The sequence below is a fragment of the Pantherophis guttatus genome, chromosome 7 (genome assembly GCF_059756535.1).
Source record: "Pantherophis guttatus breed Tessera chromosome 7, ASM5975653v1, whole genome shotgun sequence".
NCBI lineage: Eukaryota > Metazoa > Chordata > Lepidosauria > Squamata > Colubridae > Pantherophis > Pantherophis guttatus.
In genome coordinates, this window is record NC_142069.1 from 29,304,556 (window position 1) to 29,327,064 (window position 22,509).

At 40.6% G+C, this 22,509-nt stretch overlaps 1 protein-coding gene across 2 annotated transcripts in view; it reads right to left on the reverse strand.

Moving 5' to 3' along the window:
* ELFN2 (extracellular leucine rich repeat and fibronectin type III domain containing 2) overlaps nucleotides 1-22,097 on the reverse strand; it is a 174,963-nt gene extending 152,866 nt beyond the window's left edge. For both annotated transcript variants that reach the window (XM_034403037.3, XM_034403038.3), the window contains exon 1: nucleotides 19,413-22,097. The gene's annotated coding sequence lies outside the window, so the exon portion shown is untranslated. The remainder of the gene's footprint in view (nucleotides 1-19,412) is intronic.
* Nucleotides 22,098-22,509: the final 412 nt, after the last annotated feature.

Sequence of the window (22,509 nt, forward strand, 5' to 3'; positions counted from 1 at the left end):
AATTTGTTCAATTCCTTTTGATGGAGGTACAAGGAAACACCAATTGTGAAGAACCTCTAGGAAGCATCGTATCTTCACTCCCTGGAAAGAACTTTGTGAACCTGAGAAACCAACCACCTCCTTATCAGACAGGTGACTCAAAGCTTGTTTTCCACTTTCTTTTTCTGTCTTCCTTCCTATTTTTGTATCACATCTATTTGATTGTAAACTAAAGGGCAAGAATCATCTCCTCTGTTCAGCCCTTGCTAAGTCTCAGATGACTTTTAAGCATTGAGCGAAGTCACATCACTTACTGTATGCTAACAAAACTCAGCATTAACTCCTCCACAATTTTTTCTTTCTCTGGAACGTCCAAATTCCTTTATATCAAAGTTTTCTGCATTAGCAGCCATGCGATATTTAACATTTCATTGGTAAAGGCCAATACCGAGAAAGCCAATCTGGCAATCTGATCAATTTCACCCAGCAGCTTGTAGGTCACCAGAATAGATTGTGCGGTTCCTTCTATTGTTTTTGCCACAACAGGAAAATAGAACAATAGATCTGGACAATACAAGTGGTGGCACTGACCTGCCATTGGCTGATCTCAGAATGATGTTATGGAATTTCTTCCAGACTCAAAGACATAACCAGAGAAAATTGGCTGCAGGCTTTTTTTTAAACTTGACACCAAGGTCAACAGCCTCTCATAGCAAGAAGCATTAAAGATTCAACTAACAGGCCTCTATTTATATAATTTGGCGTTTCCACCTTAATTACATCATTACACGTGCACACAAGCTTGATCACATACTATACACATTTTTGAGCATGCATATTTTGCTTAATTTACTTCCCCTAAACCAGCTCAAACTGATTTTTAAGCACTCTTTTAATTGCTGCTTTCTACAAGTTTAAAAATTCTCACATGCGCAGACTATCTGCAAGGTGGTTACAGACTGATAACAACTGTAGTCTGTAGTCTGACTTTGTGGTTTAACACGGCCTGGAACAAGCATATTGCCTACCATAGGTAATATTTTCATAGACATGAAAACAAAAGTATTAAGTGTTACATAAAGTATTTCTGTGTAGAAAGAACATTATTTTCTTTTTTTTCTTGAACATTTACAATTTTTATTTTAACACATTTGAAGACTGAAATAAATGAAAATAAATATTAAAAAAAAAAACATTAAAAGCAATAGCCGTTCGAAAGTCCCTCCCGTTGTACCCAATATCTAACAAAGAATTCTCCTCAAGATAGATAAATTGGGTTGGACCTGGTTAATACTTAGAAGGAAACCAGCAGGAAATAACAGGCTAGCTTGATTTAGAAATTTTTAAAAAAATCTGAGAAGCATGGCACTCCTGCCATGTCCTGTAACTGGGCAAAACAGTGCATCCTAAGGGAACAATTTTTGAACCAAGGTATCTCAAATGGGCTAACTTACAGAATGTATCCAAAGTCCAGATGCAGAACTCCCAAGGGAATAAAATTTGGGAAAGTTGTGACTGCTTCAATGCTACTTGCTGCTGCTGTGATGTTGCTATGGTCACGTAATCTTCATTTTCAACATTCTGGGACAATTTCCCAGCCAGTCTTGCAATCCGCCACTCCCTCCCCCATCTGGGATGGGGTGATGTCTGGTGGGATGGGGTGAGAAGGGAAGGGAAATTTCTACTGCTCCTTACAAGATTCCTACAAGGAAACTCAGTGGGGAAACTGATAGGAAGTAAGAAGTTACAGCCGCTGCCACTGCTTTTTGCCCTTGGTCATTCTGTTTCTTTGTTTAGGTATGGGAATATCTCTGTAATGACAAGACATGGGTTGTCTAGTGTTAATACAAAAGTCATCCAAACATTATCTTCAGTATTTTCCTATGATGTGAAAAACAAAAATAAAGAAATTGCAACAAATATTGAAAGGATTATACTGTTTTTTTCGGAGCCATTATTGACCTAGGTCTGAAATAGTATCAGAGAAGATCCATCAAACTTACAACTATAGAAAGAGGCATCTGTTGAGGAAGAGGCAGAAAACAGTGAAGCCTACCTAGTCGTCAGTCTACCCTATAAATATGTATAGAAATAGCTACAGTGGCATTCTTTCCGTCTTCTTTGGGGCAAGTTTCTTTGCTTAGATTTTCACACAAAAGTCTCACTATAATTCAACTGAATTAGATGGCAACCGGACATTGAAAGCACAAAACCTGTCACTATACATCTCTCTAAGCCAACACGCAACACCAATCACTTAAGCAGGCTGGAATGATCTACCAGAGACTCAAATTTCAACATGAATGCAGTGAAGGGTATGACAGAGGAACTGTATGTCATAGATAGCTAATTTGTAGCATAAGAAATGGAAGGATGTACCTGACATATTCTGACAGGTACTGAGATTAAGGGATGCACCAGCATTTCTGCCTGCCTTTCCAGAATATGGCCTTTTCATTTGTAGAATCTTTGTCTCCCAAAAGGGGTGGGTATAACTGTTAAATTCAAATAAAAACTCCAGTTATTATCACAAAACTTAAATTCAGCAGCTGAATCCTGTCTGATCCATTCTCCTTGCATCTTACTGCCTTCTGACTCTATCATTAAGTGATTGTGAAACTATCAAATGTTTAATTTGAGCATGAATTTATACAAGCATATCCTACTAGCTATGTTGTCACTTTTTATGGCAGCACTCAAGCAATCCTGGAACTCCATGTGCCCTTAGTATTTTTATAAACCACAGGTTAAGCAACTGTGAGGCCCAAATAAAAACAAATAAATAGAAATATATAAACAGGTCTCCTTGGGGCCTAATTTTATTTTATTCATTCCAAAATCCACAGTACATCAGTTTCATATATTTTTTTAATTAATTAAAGATTGCTGCACAGAAAGCAAACTTTGAGTTTGTTCAAAAATCTTCATCAGGCTGAATATAAATTAAACCAACAAACATGGGAATTTCAGTATAGTCTGCAATTCAGAATTCCTTTGGAATGGTGAGTTTTGCAGACATTACATGTGGTTTTCATTTAGTGACCACACTTGGGACCAGCAATTTGGTTGTTAAGTGAAGTAGGATTGCTAATTAAAACTGTGATTGTGGTTATGATCCTATTTCAGCTTTCCTTCGCTTTACAGACTTACAAAGATCATAAATACAAGCACTGGTCATAAAGTTACTTTTTCATCACTGTCGTAATTGCAAATGGTTGCCAAAGTAAGCAGTCACTAAACGACTGTAATTGGATTGGGTATGCAAATTGTAAAGCAGTCTGTAAGAAATCACCAAATTGTAAAAACATACTATGATATATATTTAGGGTAGTGAATGACAAATTACATATCGCACCCCACCCTAAAAGGAAAATAAAATAAAAGATATCACAGTTACCATTCCCTTCCGTTCTCTTGTTTTCCAGTTCTAGCCTTTCTCTTCTCTAACCTTTGTCTTGTCTTTCTGGTCATGGCTTCTATATCAGTCCACAGTTTATTGTCCCCCAAGCCTTACTTTCAAATATCTTGACACGGTGAAGCACTTAAGAATAATCATTCTGGAATTCTCATTCCTCCCCCCCTCCCCTCCCCACTCCCTGGGGTCCCATCATGAAATTTCTCTGTTTCTCTAAATTTACAGCTGAACCAGGGCTGGATTATGGCCAACTGATGCCTTAAGCAGAGCCAACTGTACCCCTTGACAGAAGCAAACCTCTTCATTCCAAGAGATGGAATGTGATATCTAAGGACACCTTCAAACAAAACTTTTAAACTTGAGCCACTCAACCACGCCACTTAACAATACAGACTGAGTTTGCCATGGTCGATAAGTACAATTAGAACAAACTGAATAAAGTTGAGCATGGCAGTGAAAGAGTTAAGGTTATGATAACCAACTCTGGAGGTGGGGGACATATTGTGGTGCCACCCTTCCCTTGGGAATGGTTAATCCAGACCTCAGTTGAATAGCCAAAAGACTTGACTTTCTGAATGAATAGGTGAGTATTCATGTTTCATGAATGAGGCATCAGTACCAAAGGGGAACATCCTTTTAAACTTTTAATTCCAAGTCCAGTCGGTAATCTGACAGTCCAGATGCTGCCTAACTATAATTCCCAACAGCTAACCAGTGTGGTCTATAGTTAAAAATAATGGGAGATGTAATTCAGCAATACTTGGCTCTTACCCACTGTTCCAAGACATGATTCAGTCAGCTTTCTACAACTGTCATATCACCATTTTTTCATGTGCTATTTTGAGTGCTATAATGTCACTTTTTTCTTATGATAATGAAGGAGAAACTTACATTCTTCAGTTGCCAGATTGTTCTCAGTATTAAACCCATTTCACTCATATGGGATTTTCAGAATTGTTCAAATTTTCCTTTGAAACTACTACAGTAAATAGCCGATAAGTTGGAAGTCTGTTATCATATATGAGAATTTTAAAATAATAGCAATACCTGCAATATCTGTCTGCTTTCCATGTTTTTGTACAATGATAGTGTGGATCATAAAATAGCTTATTACCAAAAACTATAAATTCCTGAACATGCTGATGTGGGAATATTATTTTGTTGCCAGGGTTGGACAGAAATAGCACAGAAAGTAGTACAAGTTTTAAACTAATTTAAATGTGTCGTATAGACTATTACCCTGATTATAGGGAGCAAATGTAACGGCTAAGCCCATGTATCTTGTCCTTTGTGATGGACCCATATCTGTTGGGAACATAATTAAGCTAAACTGGGGAGGCAAGTGCTATGGGGTTTTTGAAGAATGCACAATATACACATAATTTAAGTGCTAATATATTTATATCCTATATTATACCCAGCCTTATTCATTACCTATTTTTACCAAATATAAGATATGTACAGTAACTAAGAAGGGACCTACAAATGAATAGATGACCTTGCCCAAGTGGGCCTATGAGATTGACCATAGGGTAAAAATAGATTACCCTTAAATTAAATGAGGCAGTGCTATCCATTTGACTAGTTTCTAACCATCAACTGAGAAAAAGACAGCTGTGGTTTTTACTAGAAGGAGAAAGAGAAATCTTTGTGCAATATGCACTTTCAAATAGTAACTGAAGTACATCTGTTTCATGCATGCTTGATTTTTCAGGAACATTTATTTATATACAGATGCAAGACAATCCTTGCATAGCTAACAATATGGAAATATTACAGACTTCTCAATCCTTCCTACGTTTTCTTTCATCAGTTCCTCTGGACTTGATTTCCTAGAAGAACTCTACAATTTTTTTTAAAAAAAAACACCGTATGGGAAAACAATTCTGTGCTGATAGAGATAAGCCAGCTTCAAAACCTTCCCCGATTGCATACTGAGCCTTGGCCAAGAAAGCACCATCAAGTTCATTTTTCATCCCAGACTAGCACTGATTTCACCATTCCGTATGTCCCTCCAGACACACATCCAGGGAAGTCACTTCTACAATTTCAACAATCCATGCAACTGGAGAGGGACGGGTAGCTATAGCTTTACTTCCTTTCACTTACAACAGCTAAAATCTTACTGTTTATCTTATGTTTTGAGCTATCCTATTGAGTACCGTAAGAAATAACTCTTCCTTTCACCTTTCTCTCCTTGGTGTTTACACCTTTCAAATACTTGTAGGCTGTTATCGTGTCATCCGTTTAGCCAAGCTATACATATTTAGCTCCTGTAATCTCTCCTCATCAATCAATCTCTCCAACCTCTTAATCATTTCTGTTGCTCTTCCCTGAATTCCTTCTAATTTGTCGACTTCTCTGTGCTAGAGGAGTGCCCAGAGTGGAATGTAATTTCTAAGCCCATCTTCACAGAGTAGCATAGAGAACTATTACCTCCAGGCACAGAGACAGAAGGACTCTGGATATTGTCATACAAAGACACCTCATTACATACATTTGACACTGGGGAATAGAATTGGAAAGGGCTTCTTTTTTTGAACATTCTCTGACAGTTGATAGACATTGAGCCAGAAGTAACCTAGTCCAATAAAAGGCAAAATAAAGTTTATGTGTGTATGTGTATGTGTCCGTGTATCTCTCTCTCTCTCCCTCTCTCTCTCTCTCTCTCTGTATGTATATATCATATACTAACAGCATATGTAGACATTAGGATAATGTGTACATATCACTGAAGAGGAGACCAGTTGGCAAATTCCACATGCTGATTTATGTATATCTGCAAATTTTAAAAGAATTATTGGAATTCAATTATGTTTTGTTTATTGGCACGGCAAGAATTTTCAGAGGCTCGGCTGCTGTTAAACACCAACTTTATTAACAATAATGGAACATCACATCGTGAATGGCAAGGAGAACAACAACTACTGCCGTTTGACAGCTCTTTAAATAGGAGCCTGTCATCCGGGGAGAACCATTACGCGAGCAGGGATTTCCCGCACATTCTCTGCTCGCATTTTAGCCAATCCGCGTTGGTTGGCAACAGCTCCGCCGGAATGAAGTCGTAGCCATGAGGACTCAACAAATTAGTATTAAAATGCAGCTTAGTATAACAGCAGGAGTTTTGGTCAGGTGACATTTTCTGTCCAGATGTTATTGAACTGTAGGCTTGTTTCAGGGCATCTGTTTTTCTCACATTTTCTTTAGGATGTCTTATCTTTAAATTGGACATGGACTGGTCAACATTTCAAAAAGAAGGCTGGCCTGTATATAGATCCAGATTCATGACCAGTCTCGAAGAAATACACACACATTCTACAATAAAATTAAGAGCAATCACAGATTGGACAGACACCGATTTTTCTTTTTCCTAAAAATAGAAAGGTGCTGTGGTGGCAGCAATAGCTCTGCTGTGCAAAAATAATTAGTCATGCCTAAATTGTGAGTAACTGTGTAAAAATTATGAACACAGATTCTGCCCTCGGGGTTACAATCTCAAGTAGAGACATGACACACAGAAAAGAAAGAAGAGCTGATCTAGGAACCCAGGATGAATAGTGATTTAAATATGTCAATGCAGGGATTTTTCTTGCTCTCTCACTCAAAAAACTGCTGCTGATGAATCCCAGGATGTGTCCATGACAATTCGCCATGACCAACTCGCTGCAGGACAACTTGCCACGGCCAACTCATGGTGGGAAAACACACTGTGGGACAAGAGTTACACTAATATTAAAGAAAGACTGAAATAGAATCACTAAAGAAAGGAGGGACAAAATGAAATGTGAAAACAGAAGTGTTAAATTGTCCCACAGCAAGTTTTCCCATGGTGAGTTGCCCTTCAGCAAGTTGGCTGTGGCAGGTTGTCCCATTCCACCCAGGACAAGAGCCAGTTGGCTAGTAAATCACAGAGGATGTGCATCTCTGAACTTGCTATACTTCTAAACCCATGCAAATTCTGTTTGACCAAGACAACAAATGATTGAAAAAAGAGTGTGTGAGTGAGTGAGTGTGAGTGTGTGTGTGTGTGTGTGTGTGTGTGTGTGTGTGTGTGTAGACCATGGAAAATTTAGTCCTATGCATCACATAATGCCCCCTTCAATACTCTGAAAAGCTATATCTGGCTTCAACTTCAAGGTTTTCCTTCCGTCTTTGAAGTTTGTAATCAAAAAGATATTGTTTCCATGCAACAAATATAGTTCTGAATCTAAGAATGAACGGAGCAGGAAGAATGATATTTACAGGAAAGGTTTCTGATGGAATAAAAGATCTCCTTAAGATAGCCTCCCCCAGTGTTGATGCCCTTCAGATGTAGTCCCAAAGATGCTTTTTTAAGAGGCAACTGGACTTTCTGGTTTTTCTTTGAAGACTTTTCACTTCTCATCCAAGAAGCTTCTTCAGCTCTTAGTGGATGGTGCAGAATGGAGGGATTTATACTCCTTGCAGACAGCTGGTCATTTGCATTCTTTTAATGACTCACCTTAAAGAATCATGAGCAGAGAAAGTCTGCACAAGTACAATCAAATAGTTCAAAACTATCGTAACACTCTGATTCCATGGTGTCTAGAGCCTCAAACTATGTATCAAAGCCTCAGGAAAAACCTCAAGTTTCTTCTGAAACTCAATCAGATTCATTCAGCACCCTGGGGAAGACCCATCATATAGATTCTTCCTCCCTCTGGTGGGGAACAATCATGGAAAACTCCTGGGTCGACAGGGAACAAAGGACTGATGGTAACATCCCAACCACAGATTGCACTACTATTGTCCTGAGACAAAAATCGGCTCTAGCATGGAACTAACACAAAGAACTGAGCCCTCACAGGTCCATGGTTGTGATGGTAACCATAAGCTCCATAGTTACCTCCAACTTCATATCCAAAGAAGATTAGTTGAAGTCCCCTAAACTATAAACCTGGGAAGCTCCATTCCCAACCCATCTACATACTGAGCATCATAAATAAGAAGGTTACTAAAGAGAAGGTACAGTAGCGGTAATTTGACTTCTAGAGCACAATTTCAATCTCACTTATACTTATCAGTGGAATAGCACACCTGACAAGAACTTGAGTTTCCTAGAGAACCATAGCTACTCCACTGCCACTGCACTGTGTCACCCTTGAAACCCACACGAACACATTTCTAAGAGGAGAAGTTTCCCTCCATGCCCCATCAGGTCTACATTATACATGCATTTGCCTCTCTCTGTCAGCTTTGGAAGCCATATTAGGCCAGAAGGTTCAATGCTGCCACCTTCTCATATGTGGGAAAGTAGGAGGGGGGATTAAGGAGAGGGGTTGTTAGTAGACATAATAGCATTCTTCCTGCCAGTCAAGGTCAAGGCAATCCAGCATCTGGAGAAGGAGTGGTCAGGGGGCTGGATCAAGATGGAACGGACGTTGATTGGAGCATGTGATCGGCTGGGGGGGAAAGGGGATGGTTTTGGGAGCTTTGACTTACTGAAGGAAAACCCAGGCTTTTCAGATTCGGGTTTTCCCAGATGTGCCAGTTTGCCTATTCTAGTAAAGAGAACTTTGGAAAAATGTTTGCTTCCGTGTCTTTACTTGGAGTTGGGGTTTTCCTGGAATGCTGACACTCTCATTGGAAGGCTTACCTATCAGGATTTTTACCAACTTTCTTGAACAAGTATATAAATGTTTATAGCTTGGCACTCTTCAGATATGTTGAATTATCACCCTCACCTGGCTTTACTTTATAAAGAATAAGTGTATAAAAGTGTGTTTATATCATTGAGTACTGTATTGAATAAGAGGCATCCTGTAAAAAGGCAATTAATGTACTAAACCCTCATTAGGGCAAATATCCCTTTTGTCCAAAGGTGAATCTGGCTTTGAAAAATAAAGCTAATTATGCATCCAACAAGTGAACGTGCAGGTTGCATAGCAGTGATCACCAGGCATTATATATAAGTCAAAGTTCATGCTCTATTATGGCAGGATACATATCACTTGTCAGCCATCTTAGCAAACAGTTTAGTCCATTTTTGCTACTTAAAACTAGAATGAAATCTATTGCCTATCGGTCCAATTTTGTCCAAATAGCAGGACATAGTCCATAACACTTCTATAAAGCATCGTTTACAATGATGGCAATATATAACAATGAGATATAGCTTTATTAATAGCTATAATAAATGAGGTTGGTGGAAGAAGGAGTTAAGAAAGTAATTTGTCAAAGGAGAGCCAAACAGAAATCAGATGCAATAACCCCTAGATCTGTAGATGAAATAAAAAGCATCTTGCCTCACTTACAGCCATATGTACAAAAGATGAATGGAAAGAGATGGGCTAAAGTATCAGTGCCCCATCTGCACACATGTACAGCTGCTCAAAGGCAATAAAATTAATCACAATAGATATAATTTCTGCTGTGATCCTTAGGGCATTTCCACAACACACTATTTCCATGTCTAAAACATCCGACCTGTCAGCGACTACTTCAAGCTTCAACCGCAATAATACGTGGGCAAACAATAGATACAAACTCAAGGTAAACCGCACCAAACTCGATTGCAGGAAATACGACTTCGGCAACAGGGTGGTCAATGCCTGGAATGCTCTACCTGACTCCATTGTTACATCCTCAAACCCTCACAGCTTCAACCTTAAACTGTCTTACCGTGGACCTCACACCATTCCTAAGAGGTCTGTAAGGGGGCGTGTATAAGCACACCAGCATGCCTACCATCCCAGTCCTACAGTCCCCAATTATTTGTACTCATTTCATGTACTCATGTCCATGTTTATACTTATACCTGTTATCTTGTACATGTTTGACAAAATAAAAATAAATAAATAAATAAAATACACAAAAGGTATTAATATTAATATTAAAAGTATATCCATGCTGCATTTTACAGATTTTAATACAGAGAATCTACTCCCCTAAAAGTTTCATCCAAAGCATGTTTCCCCAACTTTGTGCCCTCCACAGCATGTTTTCAATTTAACAAATCTGGAGAATTACAGATTAGGAAGGGCTAGTCTAAGGCTCTGTTTTATATAACCTGGAAGAGGATTATCATTTTCTTTCCTTTCTTTTTTTTTCATTCTAATGAATTCCATATCTTTTGCCTATGTATTTAAGTTAAAATATGTGGGCTATATAATGTCAAAGCTCATTAGAAGAAGCAACAGAGGTGGCAGCAACCATGGTATCCAGATAACAAGATGTTTAGAAAGTTCAAGTTAAGCACAGCACTTTGGAGTATATATTGTAGAGAACAGGGAATCAAGAGGCTTCAAAGTACATTGCAATAGGATTTCAACAATGTATTTTTCTTGCAAGAGTTTTGCTCATCTAGTTCTGAATGCTTCCATATACAGCTGTTACTTTGATACAGCATACTAACAACTATTCAGCACAAAAGTATTACAAAATGAACAGTTTTCAAGGATACCCTAACTTCAACAGAGTTATGGTGGTCTGGAACATATAAAGAAGTTTCCCAAATCCATCTTAGATAGACATGTTTTCCAAATCCATCTTAAATAGACAAGCTGCTTGACAGCTTTATCTGCTAGAACTGAAGGTTGTTGTTTATACTGTAGGTTATGTTGCAGCTACGCAATTCTAGGAAAATGTAATCAGTTACCTGCTTCCACAAATTATAGTGAATTCATTGAGTCAACCAACACAAAACATGACAGATTGATCATGACACTACAAAAAATATATACAATAAGCACTATATCTGAACTTTTGACAATCTTGCATTGCTGCAAGCCATTAATAGTCATGACCTGATCCAACATCTGTTAGAAATTGGGATGAAAAGCTTAATCCTATATTTTGCCTCAATTATCTCTGCCATGTATTTATTATATTGGAAAAGAATTGTATTTATAATAGCTTGTGATTTATGAAAAGGCTGGAAATTTTGGAAAAGGAAATCCAACAGATTGAGGAGTAGAATGCTTAAGGAATGGTAGTATAATCTGATGCAAAATACACACTTTAAGGAATGTACTATTTGGATGGACCTGTAAAGATGAAGAATAGCATTATCCCATTCAACAGACAGAAGTAACAGGCAATGTGTTTGCAACCAGCATATTTGTTCAAAGACTGTATACATCTGTCCTACCAAAAATTAATCACTGACTTCCTGAATCTTCATGATTTCAATGATGCATTTAACAAAAGGGGTGTTTTTATACAAACATAAAATACTACCAGTAATATAAATAAACTCTCAATGCCATTGTAGTCCAGATATGTAGCAATCTAGCTCAGAAAGAGATCCAGTTTGAAATGTCATCCTGAAGTATATTTCTAAGGATCCACCAACTTTTAGCTGGGAATTGATAGCCAATTTGGAGCCATTACAAAGACTTAACTTTCATGTTTCCTCCTTCACAGCAAATACAAAATAAATATTTGGCAAAAACCAATACGCTCCACTTCTTCAGTATGTGCCCAGAACATGCAGTCCTTCTGATGCTTGAATTATGGAAAATGACTGTCTCCCTTTCCCCCCCAAAGATTCTATCCTTTTGTAGCAATTAAGGCATCAGATTAGAAACCTGGAGGAGACTGGGAGTTCTAGTCCCACTTTAGTAACAAAGCCAACTGGATGACCTTGGACTAGTCACTTTCTCTCAGTCCTTGGAAGGAGGCTATGGCAAACCATTTATGCAAAACTTTGCCAAAGAAATACCGAGGGCTAGTCCAGGCAGTCATCAGGAGTTAAAATTCTGCCTCAAAGGCACACACACACACACAGAGAGAGAGACCACAAAAAAGGATAACATACAGTATTTGGGCTAAAATCATTGGGAATTGGAGATGGCAATGAATGTCATTTAGTATTGAAAATCCTGACATTTCCCTTGTATATCAAATGATCAGGCAATTCTGTTTAGAAGCCTTTTGCATTCTTATGTCTCAGAGCCACTACCAAAGGTTATCTACTCTAATCTGCTTTCCTTTGTGCATAGTATTCTGAAGATAGCATCAAGGGAGGTAATTCCTATGAACCATTAGATTGTCCTTCATCTCAGACCGGCAAATCATTACATATGTCCTGATGTTGACAGTCAAATCATGCCCTGTTCATACAAACGCCTCTGCCTCCGGCAGAATGCAAATAGCTACTGGAGAAGGGGGAACACGGTATCACATCAACTGTGGCTGAGGCAGTCATAAAAATCTGCAATATCAGTTTTGAAATGTTTGCAGTAACGGATCAAATCATGCACATTCATTTACTGGTTTGTGGCATTTATAATATCCCTTTCCTCCAAGATCTAAAGGCAACATCCTTATTGTCACTCCCATTTTAACCTCAGAACAGACTATGAGGAAAAGTTAGTTTGACTGCCCCTAAATCTCCCAGTAATATTCATGGTTGAACGCAGATTTTGACCCCTCTCGCATTCTAATCCAATGCTCTTGCCACTATACAGCACTGTCCTAATTCTCCATGCTGCAACATAGTTGAGATCTCAAAGTCAGACAGGCTCATGGGAAACTGGTCCAGATTTTCCCTAAAACTGCCATGGAGCATGATAGCCAGGGGAATAAGCCTCAGATAATTGTTAACTATAGACTTCAGTGCTGACTTTCAGCCTTGAAACAAGAATAAGTGACTCCTGAAAAAAAAAAAATGCCGGCTTAAATTCTCCAATGAGCAGAGCCATTCGTTGAAACTTAACCCACTGCCTGTTGAGAAGAAGGGTATTTCTTCATGAAGGATTTTTAATGTGCAGAATAATTGACATTTTTATTTTGTTCTCCATCACAGTATTCATGCAAAACAGGTTTCCGGCATTTTATTTTATTCGTAGAAGAGTTACAGGACTGAAAATCCAGAAAAACGAAAGAACCAAACTATTCACTCTTAAACTCAAACATAAATTGATCACTCTGTCCACAGGAGCACTTCACATTCGGTCTGTTTGTTTATCCCTGTTCAGTAATCACAAGTCTCAGGAGAGATGGAGAGCACCAGAGAGGTAACCATTGCAATATTTCTCCTTCAAGGTCATTGCAAATGAAATTAATTTTTAAAACCTAAAATAAATCACAGAAAAACCCCATTTCAGTCATCAATAAAAGAAATATTCATTTCTTTATCACTCTCCTGGGGTTATGAAACAGAAAGCACCACCCTGGTTTTTGCTGGCAGCCAGAAAGCCAAGGTGCTTTTAAGGAATACTTTTTTGCATAACTGCCCTGTCTCCTACATGGATCGTTAAATGGGATCATAGGAGGAGCTGGGGGGGGGGTTAAGAATGACTTTTTCAATCATTCTCCATCATTAGTTTCGTACTTTTTCTTCTCGCACACAAATACATGCACACATCTAAGGAAATACTGGACAACTGTGCGATGCATTTTGATGGGAGCTTCTAGGAAATTCTATCTGTAAATAATCTAGGAGTCATAGCGTCCCTGGTGCTCTCTGAGCTTGTCTGTTTGCTTGCAGACATTTCATTACCTGACTAGGTAAATGTCTGCAAGCAAACAACCAAGCTCAGAGAGCGCCAAAGACTTCACAGCTCAACCCTGAACTATGTGCTGTATATTCTCTTCTATTGAATCCAAGGGTCTGTCAGGATCTTTGTTTCCAAGGAAAACCTGTATGGCAGCTAAGAGATCAGCTTGCTTTTATCCATTGGTTAACAAAATCCTTGCTCTCTCTCCTTTTCTTGTACCTCTTCCCTCTTCCTTCCTTCTTTTGATATCAGATAGGGAACAAACATCTATTTAGCATTTAACCAAGTTCAGTGCTGATAGAACCAAGTTGTTATGGCCTGTAATTCATCAACACTTCTATTGTAATAAATGTATAGTTTTTAAATCATTGCAAGCCTTTTTGTCATTTTTCTTGCATCTGAGTAGCAAGTCAGTGCTTTGGAATATGAAGGTAACCTTTTCTCTATAGCACTTCAGCTTGTAGTTAGAAACCATTTCTAGATAATAAAATGCTACTTTCTGGCAATGCACATACATCACAAGAGTCAATCGTTTCTTTGTATTGAACATAAGAGAACCATAAACTAATGTTATTTTGACATTGAAACTGTCTCTCTAAAAAATTTAGAAAGTATTTCATGAAAGTGGGAGATGCATTTCTTTAAAAGACATTCTTAGTATTAATTTAGATGTCTGAGTGTGTCTCGTTAACCTTCCCAATCTGGCACCCTCCAGATGTGCTGACACAACGAGAGATTCAACTGGTGTTAAGTCAGAGCAAACTCCTAGTTTGAAGCAAATCTCAAGAAAATTCTTCCTGGTGAGGCTTTAGTATGGCAATGACGACGACTGCAAGAAGCAGCAGTGCTCCAGGGACACCCAATTTTAATATCTCACAATGACTTAATTTAAAATTGTGTTGAGAGTTTTCAAAATGTTTACACTTTTCCAGAGTGTTCATCCACATATTCCATTTGTCATAGGATGAAGATGCCCCATCATCTCTTTGTAGAAAAAAAAGGTCACAATATAATATCAATTTTATCACCAGCCTGTTCCTCAGGCAGTTTGTAGTCAGTTGTGTTCTGGCATACAAGGGGTGTCTTCCTTCTTATCCCAAAATTTTCCATGTAAACAATCTAGGGCACATTTAGGAGGAGCCTTGGGGCAGTGTAGTATAGATTGACAAACAGCTCATCTCTAGTTAGCTCAGCATGTCTTCTGAGTATCTATGGAGATTCTCAGTCATCCAAGTCATTGTTGTCTATGTGGATTCTCAGTCATCCAAGTCATGGTTGCCCCAAAAGTGCTTTTTCAAGAGGGAACTGGACTTTCTGGTTTTCCTTTGAAGACGTTTCACTTCTCAGAAGTGAAGAAGCAGCTTCTTGGATAAGAAAAAGCTTCTTAGATGAGAAGCAAAACGTCTTCAAAGAAAAACCAGAAAGTCCACTTGCTTCTTCAAAAAGCACCTTTGGGACATGTCTTTTGAGGGATCAACCCTTCCTATCTAGTCTCTATGCTGACTATTCTGTGTTATTTGAGCTACAAGTGAGTCCAGATCCTTGGACTAAAGTTGAACTATATGTTGGTTTATATGTTGAACTTTGAACAAACTGGTTTATATGTTGCATTTTCAAAAGAATGTTTACTTATTGATGTACTCTTTCTCAGAATAAGAGTTTCTTTATCAGGCACCAATCTCTTTTCCTAACAGTGTTACAACTGTACAGACAGCAGCACAACACAACACAACAGCATTCCCGATAGCACAATTTATGCTAATATGATTGTTTCCTGGGTCCAGAAAGAGAAAAGGCCTAGTAGTTGCATGGTAGTCCTTAGACCAAGTTACAAAGAGCTTAAACCAGATGCAGCTGTGTATCCTACTGAGTACTAGAAAACCAGCAGCTAGCAAGGATAAGATGTTTTAGCAACAGTCCTACCCAGATGCTAGATTTCTCAACCCTGATAACTTTAAGATGTGTGGACTTCAACTCCCAGAATTCCCCAGCCACCATGGAATGGAAATTGAACTCCCCAGATCTTAAAAGTTGTCAAATCTGAAGAATTGCGGTAGAGGATTGTTTAGAAATTATCCAAAAATCTTCTGCAAAATGCTTGCATTCTGTAGCAACCCAAGTTAATTGGGGGGGGAGTTGTTTAAGAAAAAAGTTTGAAAGTAAATATAATGTTGCAAGGCTTCCCAGGACAGAAGAGAAAACATCGAATTCTAATCCTTGCTCTGTTATGTAGCTTGTCTTTGTTTAAGATTCATCCTTCCTTCCAAGTCTTACATCATGGAGATATCATGAGGAAAAATACTGCTAAAATCACAAATTACTTTATGTATGTCCTACCCTTCCATTCCTGTGGTTTAAAGCAATTAATTCTAAAATATGGAATTATAATGAAATATAAAGCAAATATGAAGAAGAAAGAAATAAGGAACATGCTGTAAATTAACCATGTGTCTGTTGGGAGAAAGGCAACATGAATTGAGCCAGTCCAGAGTCTTTTGAAGAGGAATTCATATTGTAGTAGAGAAGCACCTGGGAGAAGGCCCTCACTTGTATCCCTGCCAATCATGCCTTAAGTACCCATGGCAACTTTAAGTTGAGTGGACTGTATGTTCCGGAATTCTCCAGTGAGATGCTGGAGATAAAAGATGCCAGACACAGAGAGAGGCTGCCCTATATATTTGGCCCCTGTTGATTGCACATAGTGGTAATGATCAACCTGTTTTCAAAAGGAAGGCTCCATTATCTCTTTGTTGGCGCTGACCTTGTTGGCCTTCTAGAAGAATCTGAAGATATAGCTTTGTCATCTGAGAATCCTATGAACCTGGTGGAAAACCAAAAGTGGTTGTACTTTTAGAAAAATGAATGGTGCTTTCTCCTGTTGACTATGAATTTAATAGTTGTATTGTTTTAATGGTTTTTGCAGTTATTTGGTGGGTTGATTTTCTGGATGTTTAATTTCGTAAGCTGCCCAGAATCGTGTTAGTCAGGAGGGTAGCTATATAAATTTAATAAATAAATAAATCTCTGCCTCTAAGCTGATCCAATTCTAGAGTTTTCCATAAGATTGCAACTTTATTAGAAAAGGCCGTAAGTAAATGTTCTTATTTAAAAGCAAACATTTCTGAGAGAAGAGAGAAATTAAAAATGTTACAACTGAGATGAATGTCACAAAGCTAATATCAGAATAAATGAAGACTATCCAAAAGTTGATAAATATCAATATTCTACTTTAGGCTGATAAACAGGTTGTGAATGCCCAAAAGTAAATCTATTAATAAAAATAAATCTTCCCTTTACACACATATGAAAACATTCTTGCATTTATCCTTAGGTGATCATCACATACCATCAAATCCTTGAGTTTGAGGACTTTTTCTGGGGTTATCAGTGTTTAAATCACAATGTTGACCAAACTTCAAACATTCCACAAAACAAACCACTTATACATTACGAAACAATCCATTGACTGGAAATTGACAACAGCCACTGACTGGTTTTATGTTATCTGGTACTATAAGTTCCATAATTTCCAAACAGCAGGGGCAATACTTGGAGATTCTAGAAACAGTATAGCAATACAGAGGGCATCACTTGAGGGGCGCTGGGAGAGACCTACAGAAGAACAATTATTCCAAAAGAAAAAAAATATTTCCCACAATCCTTAGCATAACATTAGCATAAGGTCCCTTTTCCAGTCACTGCTGCCCTTCAAGCAAACCAGGGCAGAAGAATTTCTGCAGTCTTGTTCTTCCTTCCTTTTCTCAGATACTATCATATATCCCATCACAACCTCTGTCTCCTTTGGTTTCATCATCTGGTTTTCCTGCTAGGTGACTTGAGCGGGGCATGGAAAGACCAGGAGAGCTCTTGTTTAAAAATGCATGCTGCATGCAAATAAGGCTGGCTTAAAAATATTAGCACCGTTGTCAAGCTGCACTTTTCCTAGACTTGCCAGGAGGGGCCGTGCCTTGCAAAACCATTTAGCCCAAGTGCTGAAAGATGATATCATGATACCTGGGGGGCAAATGGGGTACTTTGCCTCCATGGCTATTGTCTTCTAGCACGGATCAAATGTTTTGGCTAATGTAACCCATTGCAGATAGATCTGAAGCCCATGTATAAAATGAAACACATTTGTGTGTGCCTCTTAATCTGCACTGACACTTCTCTGCTTCTTCCTGCTCAAATCCACAGATCCTGAAAACTTACTGGGTAGAAGATTAACTATAGATTTATTACAGGGTTATAGGATTTCCTGGACCATACACCTGGGCTCATAAATACAACAGACAGCAATCATAGCTCCCGAGATGGATGACTTGAATCCTCCATGCTCTGCTCCTGGCCATCCATGATGAAAATCAATGTATATACATTGATGCACACATATCCACAGCAACCTAGAGAGGTGTGTGCCGCCACGGCAGTACTCAATAGTCAACTGCTACACTATTTCCACTAATGTCTGCCCTGTGCGGCTTCTTCCCTCCATCCAGTTCTTTGGGTTCTCCTTGAGAAGCTTTGTGCTTTGAGGAGCTGCTGCTGCTTAAATACAAAATGGACTGATCCACCTGTTCTCTCTCACACACACCAGCACAACCAGACATCATGCAGGGTCAATTCCCTCGAAACTTGCATGCTCTTGTGCAGGACTCCAGCGTGATGCTCCTGTAGAAAAGGCCGGTTGTGTATTCAGTGTTGGAAACGAGGCGTCAGCGTTTCATTTACATTTAATTTGGGTATAGAAGCGGGCAGGCGAGAAGGGCATTCTTCTGCACGCAGCCAAGCCGCCCAAGGTTTCCCCAACCCGGGGTTACCGGGAGACGCATCGACCCTCCGCCCCCCCCCCCAAAAAAAGCCCAAAACCAGCCTTCGCGGGCTCCGCAAAGCGCTCCTGCCAAAGTTTCCTGGGATGACACAGAAGCGGAGGCAGGAGGCTGCGGGGATGGGCTTCGCTTCCTCCTCCTCCTCCTCCTCCTCCTCCTCCTGTTGCCGCCGCCACAACCGTGCTTGCAAATTTTTCTTAAAAAAATAATAATAATAAATGAAAAGCTACTCCTCCCCTCCTGCTGCTAATGCTCTTGCAGAGACCGGGGTAAGAAAGCGAGCCAGAGAGAGCTGCGCCCAGCAGGCTTGAAGATCCATCCGGAACTCCATGCCTGAGAAAGCAAGGAAATCGCTCAGCTTGCCCGCATCCCGGCAAATCTCGCCTTCTTCTTCTTCTTCCTCCTCCTCCTCTTCCTCCCTCCTGCAAGCCCCCCTCTTCCCTCGCCTGGATGGCGCCCCCGGACCTTCCGCCTACATTGCCTATTTTCTTCCTCCCCGGCATTCCCAGGCAGCCGGGGGGTGGGGGGGGGGTAGTGGGATCAGGGCAGGGGACCGGCAAGAAGGAAGGAGAAGCGTCGATCTTTTTTTTTTCCTCCCTCCACCCCCCACCCCACCCCCGCCCACTCCTCAAGCTTTTACAAAAGGCGACACGCGCACGCCGACACGAGTTGGGACGGCTGCATTGGCAGCCTCGCGCCGAGACCCCGCTTCGAGGGACCCCGGCCGCCTACCTGCTTCTCCGCAAGCGACGCTGCCCCCAAGTTCAGGCTTGGCATCCCAACGAGAGATCGAGGAGGAGGAGGACCACTCTTCATTCAAATTCCTGCCGTTCGCTGAGGGGAGGACTCGAAAACGGGAGAGAAACACGCTGTGCGCGCGCCTGCGTACCTCTGCGTGCGTGCGTGTATTTGTGTGTGTGTATATGTATGTGTGTGTGTGTGAGGCGCGCGCGCACACACCCTTCTTCTCTGAAATGGTGCCCGTCTTCGGTTTATGCGCCCCCCCCCCCACAACCCGGGTAGGGTTCAAGCCGTCGGTCGCCTTAAAGTACGATTCCACCGCGGGCCAGTGGAGATTTCGCCGCGGGGAAGCCCCGGCCAGGTTTGGGGTGGTGGTGGTGGGGGGGTTGTGTGTAGAGAGCCGGCAGCAGAGGTTGCGGTGCTGGTGCTGGAGATAAACCGGCGGAAGAAGCCGGGCTTTGCCGCCGTCGCTACCGCAGCCGCGTCACTGGGAATGGATCAAGAGCAGGCGGGCGGGCGGGACGTGCCTGGAGAGTGATCCCGGAGGCCAGGCGGTGGCAGGTCGAAGGGACGACGCCGGTCGACTCCCCGCCTTTCCAGGTGGGGTTGTGGGGGGCCCCCGATTCGGGTGCTCCCGTAGCTGGAGATCTCCACGCTCCCTTTACGCGAATGACGCCTCCACACACGCACACGCCTCCACACACACACGCGCGCACACACACTTTAACGGGCTGGGAAACAGCGGCACGCCTGCGTGCACACGCAACAGCTGGTTATTGTTATCCATGTGCCCGGCTGCAAGGAATGGCAGCGCCGAAGCTCCGAGATCAGCAGCGTGGGATGGGCAGGAGGGAGGAGGAGGAGGAAGAGGAAGAAGAGGGGGGGGAGCAGGGCGCGCCAGGAGTCGCAACTGCAGAGCAGGTATTCCTCGCCCGTCCCGTCGTCCCCCCCCCCTCATCCTCTCTCCTTTTTCTCCATTTGCCCACCCAAAACCTAGGCGCGCCAGAGGTAGCAGCTGCCTGGAAAGTCCCAGTGGGTGTGCACGCGGCCGAGACCAGCTGCCGGCGCCGACCCGCGTCCCTGACAACAGCTGGGAAGAAGCATGGAGAGAGGTGTGCAGGGAGAAGAGACAGCAATTTTCCAGATGTTAATGCAGCAACTGGAAAATTAACCCCGTGACTTTATGTAACCTTATGCCTACGCAGTCCAGCAGCAGGAGCTGCCAGGAAACCATCTTTTCTGTGAGCACAACACTGCTCAGGATCGGTTACACACACACGCACACGCACACACCCAAAGGCTTTGTGCATTGCATGCCCCACACAGTCACTTAGTAGCAGTTTGCAGGACAGCTGCTGAGCAGCTCCCTCCTGTATAGCCGAAGCACATGCCTGTGCAAGCCAGTTACTGTACTGACATCCTCGATCACAGCTGTGAAACCTTCCATCCATTAGAGAAAGAAAATAGCTGCCAAAGAAATAGCTGTATCTTGCCTGCAGCCCTACAGATACATACCTATAAAAGCTGTTTAACTCCCTCTGATCTAAACAAAGGTAAATGTGGGGATGTGACTACGATAGGCTTTGACATCTTCTGAAAATAATCTTACACATAAGCAACAGGTGATGAGAAATCTTTTTTATATAGGCTTCTCCAACTGCTAGGTACCAACATTCTTTACAACAACTCTCACCAGTTGAACACACATCCCTGCAGGAAGCATCCTTAATGACTGTAGGCCATAGGCAGTGAATAGGAATCTTCCAAAGATGAGCATAGAGATGGCTAAGTGGGAAACATCCCCCAAGGCCACATAACGCATCGATAGAATGAAAGAGTACCTTCTATGCAACAAGACCAAAAACTACATGTAATTCAGACACATGCCTATATCAATTGCAAAACAGCTGCTAAGAGACATCCATCACATAATCAGGAACAATTGGGAAGGTACATCAAAGCTCAAACATTCCAGCTGCTGTCAAAAGCGACTTACTTTTTACTTCATTTACATTTTCCCAGCAGATGTCTATCAGTAATAGTTTTACAGCAGGCACAATAGTTATACAACAAGTACATTAAAACACTTTGGCATGAAATATAGGCATTGGGAAGCTGCACTTTTGAAATGTGTTGTTACAAAACATGGGTTTGGGTGTTACAAAGCATCCAGGTGTTAGGAGGAAAACAATGTAGCAATTCTAATCTATATCATTCTTAACTTGTTCTGACATAGTCTCAGAGAACAGCTATTAGAAAATTAGCTACCTAGATCATGCTGGTATTTTATCACAGTTCCACTTATCAAAAAAATGTTCTGGATAATGTATCTTAAGGGAGCAGAAAATGATCCGCTGGAACTCTATCTCAAAACTGTCATTCCCTGGATTCCACAGAAATAAGGGATTATTAACATAATTTCAGAATGTGGTACAATCAAATTGTGGTAGAACCAAAAGCATTGAAATCTGCCAACTGGCTTCTCAAATACGCTTTCTTCTGTTCATTTTATATACTGTGCATTCCCAACCTCCAGGCCAGCCCCCAGCAGTTAACAGTACACTCAATAAATAATTATCACAGCCAGGAATTTTTTAAAAACCCAAAATAAAATGCTATTTAAAATAATGAACAAGCAATGCAACATAATAAACCAAAAACAAAAATATATTTAAAAAAAAATACAAGGCATGAGCAATCTAGCAGCAAATCAAGCTTGGCTACTATGGAGGGAAAAGTAGAGAATTAAAATGCTCTTTAAATTATTTGTTAAATCACACACAAAAATAATCAATTATACTTACTGGGGAGGGAATTCCAGTGTCGGTACCACCACCATCAAAAGTATAAACAGTCACTAGAGGACTATCGCATGACATCACATACCATAAAACATCAATTCTGATAAATTTGAATGTGGAACAGCTAAAAAAAATACAAGGAATACAGGAAACCATCAAAACTATTCGTAACTCTGTTATACAAGTCAGGAAATACGTTGCTTCTGCCTTCTCTTGCACACCTAGTCTCTCTCTTTTATGCACAAAATAACTGCAAATTTATTTTTATGCACAAAATAACTGCAAAT